Source organism: Emydura macquarii, unplaced genomic scaffold (assembly GCF_026122565.2).
Source record: "Emydura macquarii macquarii isolate MOO-44397 ecotype Brisbane River unplaced genomic scaffold, CSIRO-AGI_Emac_v2 contig_3231, whole genome shotgun sequence".
Taxonomy (NCBI): domain Eukaryota; kingdom Metazoa; phylum Chordata; order Testudines; family Chelidae; genus Emydura; species Emydura macquarii.
The window spans coordinates 762,733-777,152 of NW_027133368.1; the positions used below are offsets into that span (position 1 = coordinate 762,733).

General features: G+C 57.4%; 1 pseudogene; it reads left to right on the forward strand.

The window, feature by feature from the left end:
* The first annotated feature begins 3,296 nt into the window (after positions 1-3,296).
* On the forward strand, positions 3,297-14,130 carry LOC137142557 (zinc finger protein RFP-like; annotated as a pseudogene).
* The last annotated feature ends 290 nt before the right edge of the window (positions 14,131-14,420 follow it).

The window sequence follows — 14,420 nt, forward strand, 5'->3', positions numbered from 1 at the left end:
TGGACCCAGGTCAGAGAGCCCTCTACAGGGATGTTATGCAAGAGAATTATGAGACCGTGACCTCTCTGGGTAAGGATTTCCGTCCACTTTTGTATTAGAAGTCAGGGGCAGAGGGAGGTCTCCGAAGCATCTGGGTCAGATTCTGTGCAGGGTTCTTCACTGGTCCCCCAGGATTCAGGGGAATCAGACCATGTAATCTGCGCTCCTGTGTGTAAGACGCTGTCCCCCTGTGCACCACATCCTATAACAGGAACTTGAGGACCATAACCATGGTGCTGTTCGCCTTAGAATCAAAGTTCTCAAGTGGGAGAATCTCACTGTCTTTCCCCTTTCCCAGGCTACTTCCATTCTATGAGGCCTCTGACCCCTCTGTTGTCCTCATGGACACGTCTCATGATCTGGTTCTCCCTTTGTGCCCAGTGGCCAGATTTTCAAATGCACTTTGCCTCCATCTTGCCAATGTTCTGCCTTAGTCAGTTGCATTAGCTAGAGGCCCCAGATGTTCTGAACCCTCCTATCAGTCAGAAAAGACATGGAAACACTCTCCCACCGACATAGCTACTGCTGCTCATTGAGCTGGTTTTATTATGTCAATGGGAGAGCTCTTTCCTGTTGGCATAACACAACTACATGGGCACTCTTACAGATGCACAGCTGTATCAGTACAGATGTGCCTCTGTACACTAGTAAGTATAGACATGGCCTAACTCCAACGGGGAGTACAGCACATGAACACTAACTATATCATGTTAACATACTGTATTTAATAAACAAACCTGTAATCTAATTTTAAAAAAGATATCAAGTTAATTTTATATTTATTAAAACCTCCTGCTTTTTCTTCATTATCATTCTATCCTTTCCATCTTGTAATGGACCAACACCATTGTTAGGAATCCAGTTGTTCCTAATGCACTTTAAACAGTTCTTTCATATGCTCCTTAATTCAGCTGTCAATAGAGTTTTCTTTGAGTCCTTTAGCTTCTCTTATCAATTTTCTACAATTCCCAGTTTCTAATTTATATTTATTGCTATCCATTTCCTTTTGTATAATTTGTTATAAATTTGAAAACAATATATAGCTTCTTTTATATATACTTGCTTTTGTTTCCCGTATAGCAAGGTTGTTGTTGGGGTTTTTTTTTGTTTTGTTTTGTAAATAGTATGGTCTTCCTTCTTGTTTGTGCAATTGTGGCTTTTTTGGAAATCTAGTGAAGTGTTATTGAACAGTTCTAAATTAGCATTCCATTAGTCTGTTTAAATTGTTTCTGCCAGCTGATTTGCAGGTAATTATTTGTAGCTTTGTGAAACTGACCTTTCTAAAGTGTCTATGTATGTATATATATACATTAAAGTTCTGCCTTTCTGTCTGTCTGTCTTTCTGTTAAAGATATATATATATACTTTCCACTCGTTTCCACATATCAAATGCTATCTGGACAGTGCTGCGTAAGTCTTCTCTGTAATACCAAAAGACCTTCATAAACTGCTCTGAAATATAAAATAGAATTCTGCAGTATCACCAAAGGAGGAGTGAACTCTTTCATATTCTTTAACAACTTTCTTTTTCAAAATATATATATGTGATTTGGGCTATATGCCTCCTAATAACTCCAAAACAGAGGACTTTAATGAAACCATGATCCATTAAAGGTTTTTTCTTTGTCTTTATGTGATGTGTAAAATTCTTACATTGTAGTAATTTTTTTTGCAGAAGGCATATTTAGTCTGTAAAAGAAGGTTTCAGCGACACATAACAGACCTCCAATATGTAAAAGGCTGTTAAAAAAGAGAACGGTGATCAATTGTATTCCATGTCCACCAAGGGTAGGAGTACCAGGAACAACTTTCTAATCCTAAAGGATACATTGTCACTGGTGAAGGTTATGTAGGGAGAATGTTTAATCCCCATCCCTGGAGGTTTGAAAGAAGAGTTGACAAACACCTATCATTAATGGGCAAACTCTCTTAATCCTGTTTAAGCACAGGGGGCTGGACTGAGATGATCTCGTGAGGCCACTGCCAGCCCTCCATTTCCGTGATTCTGTTTCTATGATTTTTTGACTTGCATCTCAGCAACCTCCACATTTTTAATTTTCTAATCAGTTCTCTTTCTCTAGCGAGATGAGGTCTACCATAGAATTCCCTGGTGTTGGATGTAACACCTTTGAGTTAGGACATCTTCATCTTGATTTTTTGTTTGTTTTTTAGAAATTCCGAGGACATTTTAGAGTGAGAGATTTAATGAGCTCAATCTATTTGCCTAAACAAAGAGAAGGCTGAATGCTGACTTTATCCTGGTACACAAATATTTACACGGGAAAGAGGAGAGGGGTCTTCAATCTAACAAATAACAGCAAACCAGGATGTTATGGTGGGAAGCTGAAGCTAAGGATGAAGTGTAAATGTATAACAGTGATGTGACTTAAACATTGAAATAACTTACCCAAGGACATGGTAGATTTTCTGTCACTTGAGAAATTTAAATTAGAACTGGAAATCTCTTTGTAAAAATGTGGTCTAGGTGAACCAAAACATACGGAGTTGAGGCAGGAATAGCTGGCCTGAGTTATGCAGGGGGTCAGACTAGATGAACATAATGGTCTTTTTGGCCTTCAAACATCTGGTTCCATGTCTGCTGGATATCTGTTATTCTTCTCTCTGGATTCAGGCCCCAGGTCCAAAACATCTTTCCTATTCAGCCAAACACCTACGCACATGCTTAACTCCAGATATAGCCAATGGGACTCAAGCTCTGAGATAAAGTGCTTTGCTCAAAGGGGCGCCTGGGAGACTAGACAGATGGACTTGGAAAGGTTTGTTAGGAGCGAGCGTCTCCCATCTTCCAGGCCATGTGGAAGGAGGATAGCTACTTCTCCAGAATTCACCTCTCTGGGTCTGTGCTGTATGGAGTGGGAGGAGGAGAGCCCGCACCAAGCTGGTGGTGTCAGCCAGGGTCTCATGAGTGATGGGGAAGAGCTTGGCCATGGGTGCAAATAGTTGATACATTTGAGCTGTTATGTCTGTTTGGTCTGTTTGTGGATGTAGCTATATAAAAATGTAATAAAAATATAATATGAAAAACCAAACCACACCCAACAACTGCCCTGGACCTGGCTCTGTCTCCCCTGCCCCGGGGCTGTGACACTGGCGGTGACTCGCTGCAGCTCGGCCCTGGGCCGCTGGGAACAGCAGGAAGGGAAACGCCCCAGCCAGCGCCAGCCAACCCGGCTTCTCTGAGCTCAGGAAAGGGAAAGTGAAACTAACCCGCAGCGGCTGTTCCTGGCCAGGGCGGAGGAGCCATGGCTGCTGCCGGGGAGCTGGCCGGGAGCTTCCAGGACGAAGTGACTTGCTCCGTCTGCCTGGAGTATTTCACAGAGCCGGTGACTATCGAGTGTGGGCACAACTTCTGCCGAGCCTGCATCAGCCAGTGCTGGGGGGAGTCGGAGCCAAACTTCCCCTGCCCCCAGTGCCGAGAACCCGCCCAGCAGAGACACCTGCGGCCCAACAGGCAGCTGGGCAACGTGGTGCAGTTAGTGAAACGCCTGAGGCTGCAGGCGGTGCCGGAGCCCGAGGGGGCAGAGTGTGTGAGAGACACCAGGAGGCTCTGAAACTCTTCTGTCAGGAGGATCAAACCCCCATCTGCCTGATCTGCAGAGAGTCCCGGGCTCACCGCGCTCACACCGCGCTGCCCATCGAGGAGGCTGCCCAGGAGTACAGGGTAGGGCGCAGTTATCGCCATGGCTGGGAGTTACAGGCCCAGCCTCTGCACTCACAGAGCCCCTGGCCTGGGTCTGAGCAGCCCTGGATTGGAACCTGGGAAGTGCCCGATCCCGGGACCAAAGAAGGTTCCTGGGGCTGATGGTGCTGGGGAGGAGCCGGGCCGGGCCCAGCAGCTCTGCCCGGGGAGTTCCCTTGGAGCTGGGGTCAGTCACTTTTCAGTGGGTTGGAGAAGGGGACGTGGTTCCCCAGCCTCTGCTCAGTGACGATCACAGGGCACAAAGCAAGGACCCGAACCAGCCCCCAGAGCCCTTGTCTGTGTTCGCAGGAGCAAATCCTGAGCCGCCTGCAGCGTCTGAGGGAGGAGAGAGAAGAGCTGCAGGGCCTGAAATCCGACTGGGACAAGGAGAGCGAGAGGCTCCTGGTAGGTGCCCTGCCCCGCCCAGCAGGTTTGCCCAGGGGCGCCAGCGACAGCAGCAGGGGGAGTCTCTGCCCTGTTTGGTGTCTGTAATTCAGGAGGGTGAAGGATTTCCAGGGTCGATGCAGTGAGGGAGTTTAGGGCATTTTAAACAGCGCGGGGCAGACTCTGCTCTCAGGTACCTGGTGTAAATCAGGAGTGACCCACTGAAGTCAGTGGGGTTAGGGTCAGATGCTCTGTGACCCTGGTGTTAATTCCCGCTGAAGTCAGGGGGTCACACAGGGTAGCTGGGAGCAGCCTCTGGCTCTGCCTCTGTAGCACTGGGGGTGAGAGGAGACTAGAACTGCTGAATGTGCACAGGTGTCGCAGGGGGTCAGGGGGAAGCTGGGGAGACATTTGCTGCTCCCAGGGTTTGAGTGTCAGACATTTCCAGTGATGCCATCGGGTGTTTGGGCAGCAGCGTTTGCCAAGGCCTGGTCTACACTGAAATCTGTTGCTGGTACCGTGATGGGGTTTGGGGGGATGATTTTTGGTGACATTTTTTACTCCTGGCCAGAGCCCTGGTGTAGACACAGTTCTACTGGCAGAGAAGTGACATGAAACGCTCTGTGCAGCCTGGACAAGGCTTTGTGCCATTTCCCATGATGCCCCGCTCTCCCCGTGTCCCTGCCCTGCCCTGCCCTGCCCCTCTCTGTGCCCCCCAGAGGCAGACGGAAGTGGAGAGGCAGCTGGTGGTGTCCGAGGTTGAGCAGCTGCGCCAGTTCCTGGCTGAACAAGAGCGCCTCCTGCTGGCCCGGCTGGGGGAGCTGGACGAGGAGATTGGGAGGAGGAGGGAGGAAAACAGCACCCAGCTGTGCGAGGAGATTTCCCGGCTCAGCGCCCTGATCACGGAGCTGGAGGGGAAGTGTCAGCAGCCGGCGCCTGAACTGCTGCAGGTGAGACCGTGTCAGACGCGCCCAGAGCCCAGCGCAGGGAGGGGACGGCCCCTGAGTCACTTGGGGCTCACAGGGTAACTCAGTGCAGAGAGCGCGGCCTGGGGTGTCTGCAGGGCCAGGGGCCCCGAGTCTGCAGAGAGACAGGAGTTTGGGCCGTCAGGGAGGGAAGGAGAGGGAGGCTGGTGAAAGGCTGTTCCAGCCCCAGGGCTCAGCTCAGGGGCCCGGCCGTCCCTGCAGAGCAGCTGGTGGGAAAGGGGCTCTGCTCGCACTAGCACAGCCCTTTAGTGCCTCCACCCCACTGGGGAGCAGCCTGTGGGGCTGGGGCTGTGGGAGCAGAGTGACCCGTCTGGGGCAGTGGCTGGGCTGGGCCGTGGGCACTGACTCTCTGCTCTGTCTCTCGTTCCCCTCTAGGGTGTCAGAAGCGCCGTGAGCAGGTACGTCCGGGCTCGTCTGCCCCTCATGCCCCGTCGTGCTGGGAAGAGGCTCAGAGACCCGGCTACAGACCCAGCCCCCAGATCCCCGACCGTGGGACGGTCTCACCCTCTGGATCCAGCCCCCCTCCCTCCCCATAGCCCTGGGGCGGCTGGAGCTGTGGCTCTGTGACCCATCCTGGGGAGGGGATCGCCCCACAGCTCTGGGCTGGAGAACCCTCCCTGGAGCCGGGCTGGCTCAGGGGATCATTACTGGGGCTGGGGCCTGTCACCCCGAGGGCCCAGCTGGGACCTGGCCCCAGCTCTGTCATGGCCCAAAGCCTGTCCCATGTGAGGGGGGCCCAGGGGCCTGTGGGGAAAGAGCCGAGTGTCCCAGCTCACACCTCAGAGGGGCCGTTTGCATGTCCCAGAACCCCCCACCCCGTGGGGAGCGACCAGGCCCCTTGGAGGCTTAGAGGAGACGCTGAGGAGTGGCTGGGCCTGGAGAATGGGCCCCTCTCTCAGCCCTGGCCCCTCCAGGTCCTGGTGGGGAACATGGGCCGGGCCGGGTGTGAGGGGAGCTGGGGCTGGCGCTGCCCAGGCTGTGTTTTCTCTCTGGACGGAGAGAGGCTGCCAGTCCCCAGGCTGGGCCCCGGCAGATTGTGCAGGCACTAAATTCCCTGGGCAGCAGAGGTCACGGCCCTGTTAGCTCTGCCTGTGGCCCCAGCTCCCACCCGCTCCCCTTTCTGGCTTTGGGTGCTGGGACTTAGGGCTGAGGAGGGAGAGGAATAAACACACTCGTGTCTCTGCAGGGGAGAGAAGGCGACGTCTCCACATCCGGTGCCCAAATCCTCTGAGCTGGAAAAGAGAATCCGGGATTTCCTCGAGAGAACAATCTCCAGGGGGCTGTGACGGGATTCCTGGGTAAGGGACGCTCCGAGGGTTTCTCTCTTACAGTGTCCGGGCAGGGACAGGTGGGGGACTCCCACGGGGAAGCTGCGGAGCTGAGACTGCAGGAGGGAGGCCCCCGTTGGTTGGGTTGTTGTCAGTCCCTGAGTGTTCATACCGAGCGGGGCAGATCATTCGCAGTCACTGCCGCTCTGGCCTGGCCAGCTGAGCTCAGGGGCTGACTCTCCTGCAGCTGCTGCTGTTCAGAATTTCTGGGTGTTTCTCTCCGGCTCCGATTTGCTGCTCACTGCTCTAGATCTGCAGTTCAGCCAGCTGAGGTTGAACATGGAGCTGCCACGAGGATCCACAGGGCGAGAATCTGGTCTGTGGGTCCGTGGGCAATTGCTGCATCCACAGCCGCAGCCAGCACTGCTGGTGGGGCAGCCATTGATGGGCTGTGAGCTTGTGGGGCCAAGCACCCCTGGATGTCCTGGGTCCTGCCCAGAGGCCCTGGCTGGCAGGGCTCACCACACTTGGCCCAGGCAAGCTGTTTAAGGCCTAGGGGAAACTCCTGGAGGCTGCCTTGGTACAAATGTAATTCCCTGACCTGCTGCTGGGTTAGACCCTCCCTTGTTCTTGCTTCTTTGCCTTGTCCCAGCCCTGTCCCAGCCTTGCTTCTGCCTTGGACCCAGCCCTGCTCCTGCCTTCCTTGACCCAGATAACCTAGTTCTAACTCTCAGCTCCCATTCCTGGCTCTGGCTCTGGTTTGACCCTCTGCTCGGGCGTTCGGCTTCTGGCTCTGGCTCTGGTTCTGGCCCTTGGTTCCATTTCTCAGCACCTGACGCCTGCTCTGATCGCTGTGCTTGGCTGCCCGTGTCCTGGCTCCTGACAGCCACGCTGCTGGGCTGTGATTGTCTCTGTTTGGAGGAGGGGAGCAGGGGGTTGGTGGATTTCTGAGCTCCAGGGAAGCTGTTCTGAGCAGAAAGGCAGATTTCCCATAAAGACATGGATGGCTGAGAACAGGAGCTTGGCGTGAAAGTGCCTTCCCCGCTGCAACTATCCCTGCGGCAGCGCCCTCCTGCTGGGAAACGAGAGAGTCTCCCTCCAATGTGCCCTACGTGGGCAGAGGGACAAGCGGGATATTTCTTGGGAACGTTGGTAGCTGGTCAGCGTGAGACACGTTATCACAGACAGACTCAGGCCAGGTTGTCAGCTCCCTGGTGTCAGTGGAGCTTTGCTGATTTACACCAGCTGAGCATCTGGCCCTAGTGTTTTGAGCACCTTAGGGCAGATTTTCAGAGGTATTTAGGTGTGTGGTGGGATTTTCAAACACCCTAGAGCAGGCTAAGCACCTACCTCCCATTGATTTCAATAGGAGTAAGTGTCTGAGCTGCTTCAGCACTTGGACAAATCTCCCGAGGTGTCTGTCTGCATCTTTAGGTGCCTAAATCCCAGTGAAAAGCTGCTTCTTGGGCCTTAGGCCTGGTCAGCACCAGAAAATCAGATCGGCAGAACTGTCTGTCAGAGGCATGAAAAATGCACACCCCTAAGTGGTGTAGTTAAGCCGACCTGTGTCCCTGCCTCTCAGGGACGTGGGGTAACTGCACCGATGGGAGAACCCCTCCGTCGGCATAGGGAGCGTTTACACTGAAGTGCTACAGTGGGGCAGCTGCAGCAGTGCCACTGTAGCGGTTTAAGTGTGGACAAGCCCTTAGTGCCTCTTCTCTCACTGACATCGTATCATCTGGAAGCTGTGATGGAATGATTGTTAGCACTGGTGATACAGGGACTGGGACTCATTATTGATTTTTCTTTTTCTCTTTCCTTGCAGAGGGGCTGGCTGCAGAGAGAGGTGAGAATCCTGAGTAGCTGTTCTAGGGCAGTGTTACCCACACACTAGGGCACCCCACCCCCACCACTTTACCCCAGCAGCCCCCCCTTTCCCAGTCCGTAGGGCTCCAGGGAAAGGCACCTACCTTTACCCAATTCACACTCTAGGGCTCAGGGTCACCCTCATTCCCAATCCATAGGGCTCCGGGCATAATTCTCTGCACCTGGGTTTGCAGGATCTTTTACCTGTGAAGGAGCCTTACACAGTAATATCCCTATTTTCTATTTATTAATAATTACCAAACATAGTACCCATGCTAAGCATACAGGGCTGTGCTCACCAGTCCTCATCAGGCAGGTGGACTTTCCCTGGTAGCCAGGCAAGGTCAATCTCATCTGGATTCTGGTTGCTGCATGTCAGGGTCGTGCAGAGGATTCTAGCAGCTCTAATCTTGGGCGGTGTCTTGGAGGTGGATTCTTCCTCTTCCTTCAGGTCTTTTCTTATTATTTTTCTTGTTCCTCTTTTCTTCTTCTAGCTGGTCTGCCTCTTGGACCCCAGTTTTTATAGTGAAACATGAGTCCTGCTTAGCTACACCTTAACCAATCATATTACAAAATAAATCTTTGACCAATCTTAACATATTGCAAAATAATTCTTTAAGCAATCATACCCGACCACCTTAATTAACCACACTTAGTTCTCTTAGTTATGCAACAGCAGAAACAATCAAAGAACCAAACAGAAATCATTCAATACACAATAGAGAAGTGGGTCCCATACAGACAAAACAATAAGAAGTGTAGAGTTTACAACCACAACTGTTGATAAGTGATTCCTTGCCAGACAGATGCTATCAAACAACGTTTTCTTTAAGCATCTTAAGATCTGTTTCTTTATCTGGTGGTGGTCGGTACTATTAGGACAGTAGCACCTTCTTAACAGCCCGATACTCCATTGTCTGGATGTAATGTCAGGAGGGTGAAGATGTGACTGCATGCTGCTTAGCTTATGGCTGCTGTCTCTCCTGCTATGGCTGTTACTGCTTAGCCAAAAAACAAGGCCTCAGACCTTACAGCAGGGCACAGCAGCTGCTGGGAGCCTGTTCCCCTGTATGGAGCAGCCCCTGGGCTGGGCGGGTGTGCAGTGATCTGCACAGGAGAGAAACCCAGCAGGTGAACGTGGGACAAGAACATGGGTCAGAAAAGACAAAACAGAGTCAGAACCTGTCCAGCCCTGGGCTGTTGTGAGACGGTGCAGAGCTGGGTGCGGTGGGAACAGGCCCATGTACCTGGCTAGAGCGGCTGCTGCACCGTCAGGGCTGTTTGCGTCGGGACAGCAGGGTCTGCCCCCACCCCCCTGCACTGGACCCCGCTCCGGGTGCCCCTGCAGTGTGAATTCTCACCTCTCTCTCTCTGCTGGTTTGTTCCAGGACTCAGAAGAGCCCGAGGATTTGCAGGTAACCGAGGCCAAACCTGTGTCAGTGACTCCAGCCCCTCCCCTGGCAGAGATTCACTCCCTGCAGCTGCTCCTGGCACCAGCGCCCCGTAGTGCCCGAAACCTGGGCTCCCTCCCTGTGACCGGCCAGAGTCAGCACATCCCGGCTCCCCTCCCACCGGCCCCGGCACGGCTGGGCTCCGGCCAGTTCTGACCCCGGCCCATGAGCCTGTTGGGATCCTGAGCTCGTCTTCCCGGTGCCTCATCCTAGGGAATCACTGACCCCTGGGGAGCATCCTGTCCCCTCCCCCTGTCACCCTGTCCTGGGCAGGGCACCCCAACCTGTCACCCCTCCCGGGCAGAGTCCCAGGCCCTGAGAGACTCGCTGGCTGCCCCAGGCTGGCCAGGCCCAGGGTGTCCAGCAGGGCCGTTGGTGCTGGCGCCGCGCTCGCTGCCAGAGCTCCCAGCCCCTGACCCAGCCCGGCCTGTTGCCCAGCGCTGACCCCTCCCTGCAGGTGGGGACGCTGCTGCTCTGATGGCTGAGCCCCCCCCCCCCCCTCCCCTCTGCCGCTGCCTCTGCTGCTGCGCTCGCTGGCTCAGCACGTGCTGGGACCAGTGCGGCGCTGCTGGGGCGGCTCCTTCCCTTGGCACCTGGATTATCCGTGTCTGGGGCGAGTGGGCAGGGACCTGCTCAGAGACACACGCCCTGTGCTGCACCCAGAGGGCAGAGACCAGCCCGGGCCGGGCAGCAAAGTGCCACCGCGCTGGGATTAACCCTTTCCTTCCAGCCACCCCACCAGCCCCCGACCGGTCAGTGCCACTCGACTCCCCCTGCTCTGATCCCAGGGACCCACGTCCGGTGCTCGGGGAGTGGCTGGGTGACCGTGTGGGGCAGAGTAACTAGGACACTCTGCAGTGGGGAAGGCCCCGCGCTGTCACGCAGCCCCTAGGGGCTGGGCAGGGAGCGTTATTACTGACATAGCGCCCACCAGTGAGCCAGGCGCTGCAGAGACAGAACAAGGGGCTGCCGGCCCCGCACGGCTCCTGGTCTGAGAGCAGACAAGGCCCAGCAGGGGGAGCAGCAAACTCTGGGGAGGGGGAGTGAGGGTCCGAGTGTGGGAGCAGCGACACCCTGGGCCTGTCTGGCTGGGTCGGGCAGAGGGTTTTGTAGAGACCCGGCTGGCTCCGTGCTGGGCCCTGGGTCACCCCCAGTTCAGCATCCAGCCAGCAGGGGGCTCCGTACCCCCAGGGCAGGGCAGGGCAGGGGGCAGGTCGGGGGGGGGGGGGGCTCAGGGGGAGCCGGAGGGTGGGGCAGCGGGAGCAGCCAGGGAGCTGGGCCGGGGGGGGGCGGGAGCTGGGCAGGAGGCACAAACACCCTGTGCTCAGCGCTCACTCCAGGTTCTCACTCTGGCGCCGGCTCCGCTGGGGTCAGACACCGCGGTGAGGGGCCCACACAGCCAGACTGGAGAGAGCCAGGCTCTGTCCGTGGGGGGAGGGGCAGCAGCTCTGTTACATGGTGCCAGTTTCACAGAATTGTCATGGGGAGGCGCCCTGGGGCACCCCCTCAGCTGCCTCAGGGTGGCCTGCAAGCTCCCTGCCTCAGTTTCCCCTCTTGAGCACTCCCTTTGCCCCCAGACATGGGGTTTACTTGGACTCTGCCCCTGGCATCCTGGCACCTGCCCCTCCCCCCAACCACCCTCTGCACCCTGGAGCCCCCCCATCACTTCACCCCCACACACAGTGTCAGCCACTTCTCCCCTTTCCCCTTCTGCTCCTATGTCTCCTATCCCTCCCCTCACGCCCTCTATGCCTCTCCCGATCCCTTCTTCCACCCTGGGGTCCATCCCCTCTCTCGACTCCCCCTGGCCCCTGACACTGTCCTCCCTGGTGCCATCCCCTCCCCCCCCGCTCCTTGTGTCTGCCCCTCTGCTCAACCCCCTCTGTCCCCCCCGCCGCCTGCCCTTTCCCTGGCCCCCTGGCTCCTGCCCCCCTCCCTTCCCCATTGGAGGTTATTGTACATCTGTGCACATCCCTATTTTTGCACCTGGCACCCACTTCTCCCCTCTCCCCTTTTCCTCCTTCTGTCCTGCTGGCACCGGTCCTCATCCCCTGCCCCCGGCACCCGCCCCTTCCCTTCACCCTCTACCCTCTCATGCCTGCTCCTCCCTTTGGCCCTTGTTGAACCTGGGGTGCCTGCCCCATCCCACGCCCCACCACTGTCCCCCCAGCACCTGCCTCTCCCAAATCTGCCCCCGGTGCACCTGCCTCTTTCTTCTCCCCCCTGGCCCCCAACCCTTCCCCATCCCCAGCACAAGCCTTCCTTCTCCCCCGCAACCCCTGCCCCTCCCCTCACCCCCCTCTGCCTCCTTGGGTCCTGCACCCCTCACTCCCTCTAGTCCCCTGGGGCCAGCCCCTCCCTTTGCTCCTCCTCTGGGGCCCTTCTCTACCCTCACCCCCATCTCCTGCCCTCCTGCAAGCCCCTTCCCTTGCCCCTATTTGGGCCCCCTGGGCCCACTCCCCCCCCTTTACCCTCTGGGTCCCCCCTCCCCTTATCTTCCCTCTGCCCTCCTGGTGCCCACCCCTCCCTTTGCTCCCCACTGCCCCCTAGGGCCTGTCCTTCCCACCCGTCTTCTGAGCCCCCTGTGCTTATCTGGTTCCTCACCCCCATTTTTCCTCTGGTTCCTGCCCCTCCCCCGGTGCCCGCCTTGCATCCACCCTCCACTAGCCCCCTCAGCCCTCCTGGTGCCTGCCCCTTCCTCACTCCCCCTGCCCTGGCACCCACCCTCTCTCCTCCCCCTCTGCCTCTTGACGTCTGCCCCTTTTCTAACTCCCCTGTTGCCCCCTGGGGTCTGCCCCTTCCCTCCCCCATCTCCCTGTTAGTGCCCACCACACCCCTCCTGCCCCCCATGCCCTGTGGTGCCTGCCCCACCCCTCACCCCCTTTGTCCCCTTGTCACCTGCACCATCCCCTGCCCCATCCTTGGCCCACCTGGTGCCCCCCGTCCCCTGGTGACCCCTCTGCCACTGGGGGCTGCCCCTTCCCCCGCTCCCTCTAGTCCTCTGGGGCCAGCCCCCCTTTCACTCCCCCTCTGCCTCCCTGGGGCTCCTCTTCCCCCTTAGCCCCCCTGACACCCGCCCCTCCCATCACCCCACTCTGATCCCTGGCACCTGCCCCAGCCCTGCTCTGCCCTCGGTGATCACCCCTGCCCTAGACACCCCAACTGCCCCTGGCTCGTGCCTCACTCTGTGCCCCTGGTGCCTGCCCGTTCCCTCCCCCTGTTCCTGGTGCCTGCCCCACTCCTCCCCCCCACCCCTGGCACCTGACCCTCCTCTTCACTCCCCTCTGCCCCCTAGAACCCCCTCTCCTCCTTCCCCTGCCCCTTGGAGCCCCCCCCCATTGCCTCACACCCCTCTGCCACCTGGTGCCCCCTCTTCCCTTCTGCCCCCTGGAACCTGCCCCTCCCTCCACCCCCTCTGTCCTCCTGGTGCCTGCTCCTTCCCTTCCCCCCACTGCCCTTGTGCCTGCCCCTCCCCCTGCCCCTCCTCTGCCCCTCCTCTGCCTCTCCCAGCATCAGCCTGTCCCCTCCCCTGTCCCTGGGCTCCCCTGCCCTGCCCCCGCTGACACCTTCCCACCCCACCCCTCCCCCGCTCCTGCTCTCCTTCCCCTCAAGTTCGCTCCCAGGGGCAGAGGGGCCCTGACTCCCCTTAACGGGCAACAACCCCCCCCCCCCCAGCGATTAACGGGGACGCAGGTTAATTTCCCTTTGATCCCCGTGACCAGCCCCTGCCCCGGCCCTGACTCTGTGACTCTCTCCCCAGTGGACGTGACTCTGGATCCAGACACGGCAAATCCCGAACTCGTCCTGTCTGAGGATCGGAAACGTGTGAGAGACGGAGACACACGCCAGGATCTGCCCGACAATCCCGAGAGATTTGATCCTGTGTCCCTGTGTGCTGGGCGCTGAGGGGTTCCCGGGCGGGAGGCATTACTGGGAGGTGGAGGTGGGAGACAAGACTAGCTGGGACCTGGGGGTTTGTAGGGAATCTGTGAGCAGGAAGGGGAAGGTCACACTCACACCTGCGAATGGATACTGGGCCGTGTGGCTGAGGGATGGGGAATACAAGGCCCTCACCTCCCCCTCAATCCACCTCCCAGTAAGCGTCAGGCCCAGCCGGGTGGGGATTTTCCTGGACTATGAGGCAGGCGAGGTCTCATTTTACAATGTCACTGACAGGTCCCAGCTCTTCACTTTCACTGACACCTTCTCCGGGACGCTTCGCCCTTATTTCTGTCCTGGTGTCAGTGCTGGGGGTAAAAACGCGGCTCCCCTGATCATCTGCCCGGTCCCAGCCCAGGCCGGAGGGAATCTCTGTCCCTGACAGCGACACCCGCGGCAGAGACTGTCCCCTCCCAGCGCTGAGCAGCCCCCAGGCCTGTTCCCAGGGGAGGGTCTAAAAGGCATCACCCGCCTGCCCCCGCCAACCGCCCCTCAGTTCCCAGCACCAGGCCTGCGAGCTGGGGGAGGGGAGAGAGACAGAGAAGGGGGTGGGGGGAGCCGGCTGCTGGGCTGGAGGCCAGTGCAGAGGGTGTGTGGGTTGGGTGGGTGTGGATTGGATGGGGACAGTGGCTGAAGGTTGAGGGGGGTGGGGGGCTGCAGTGGCAGGAAGGGAAGAGCCCAGCTGTCATGAGGAAGACTCTGGGGGATGTAATGAGGGGGGAGGCCCCCCAAGGAGGAAAATCCCCTGGCAGAAATGATGGGGGGAGCCCAGTGAGTGCGATGGGGC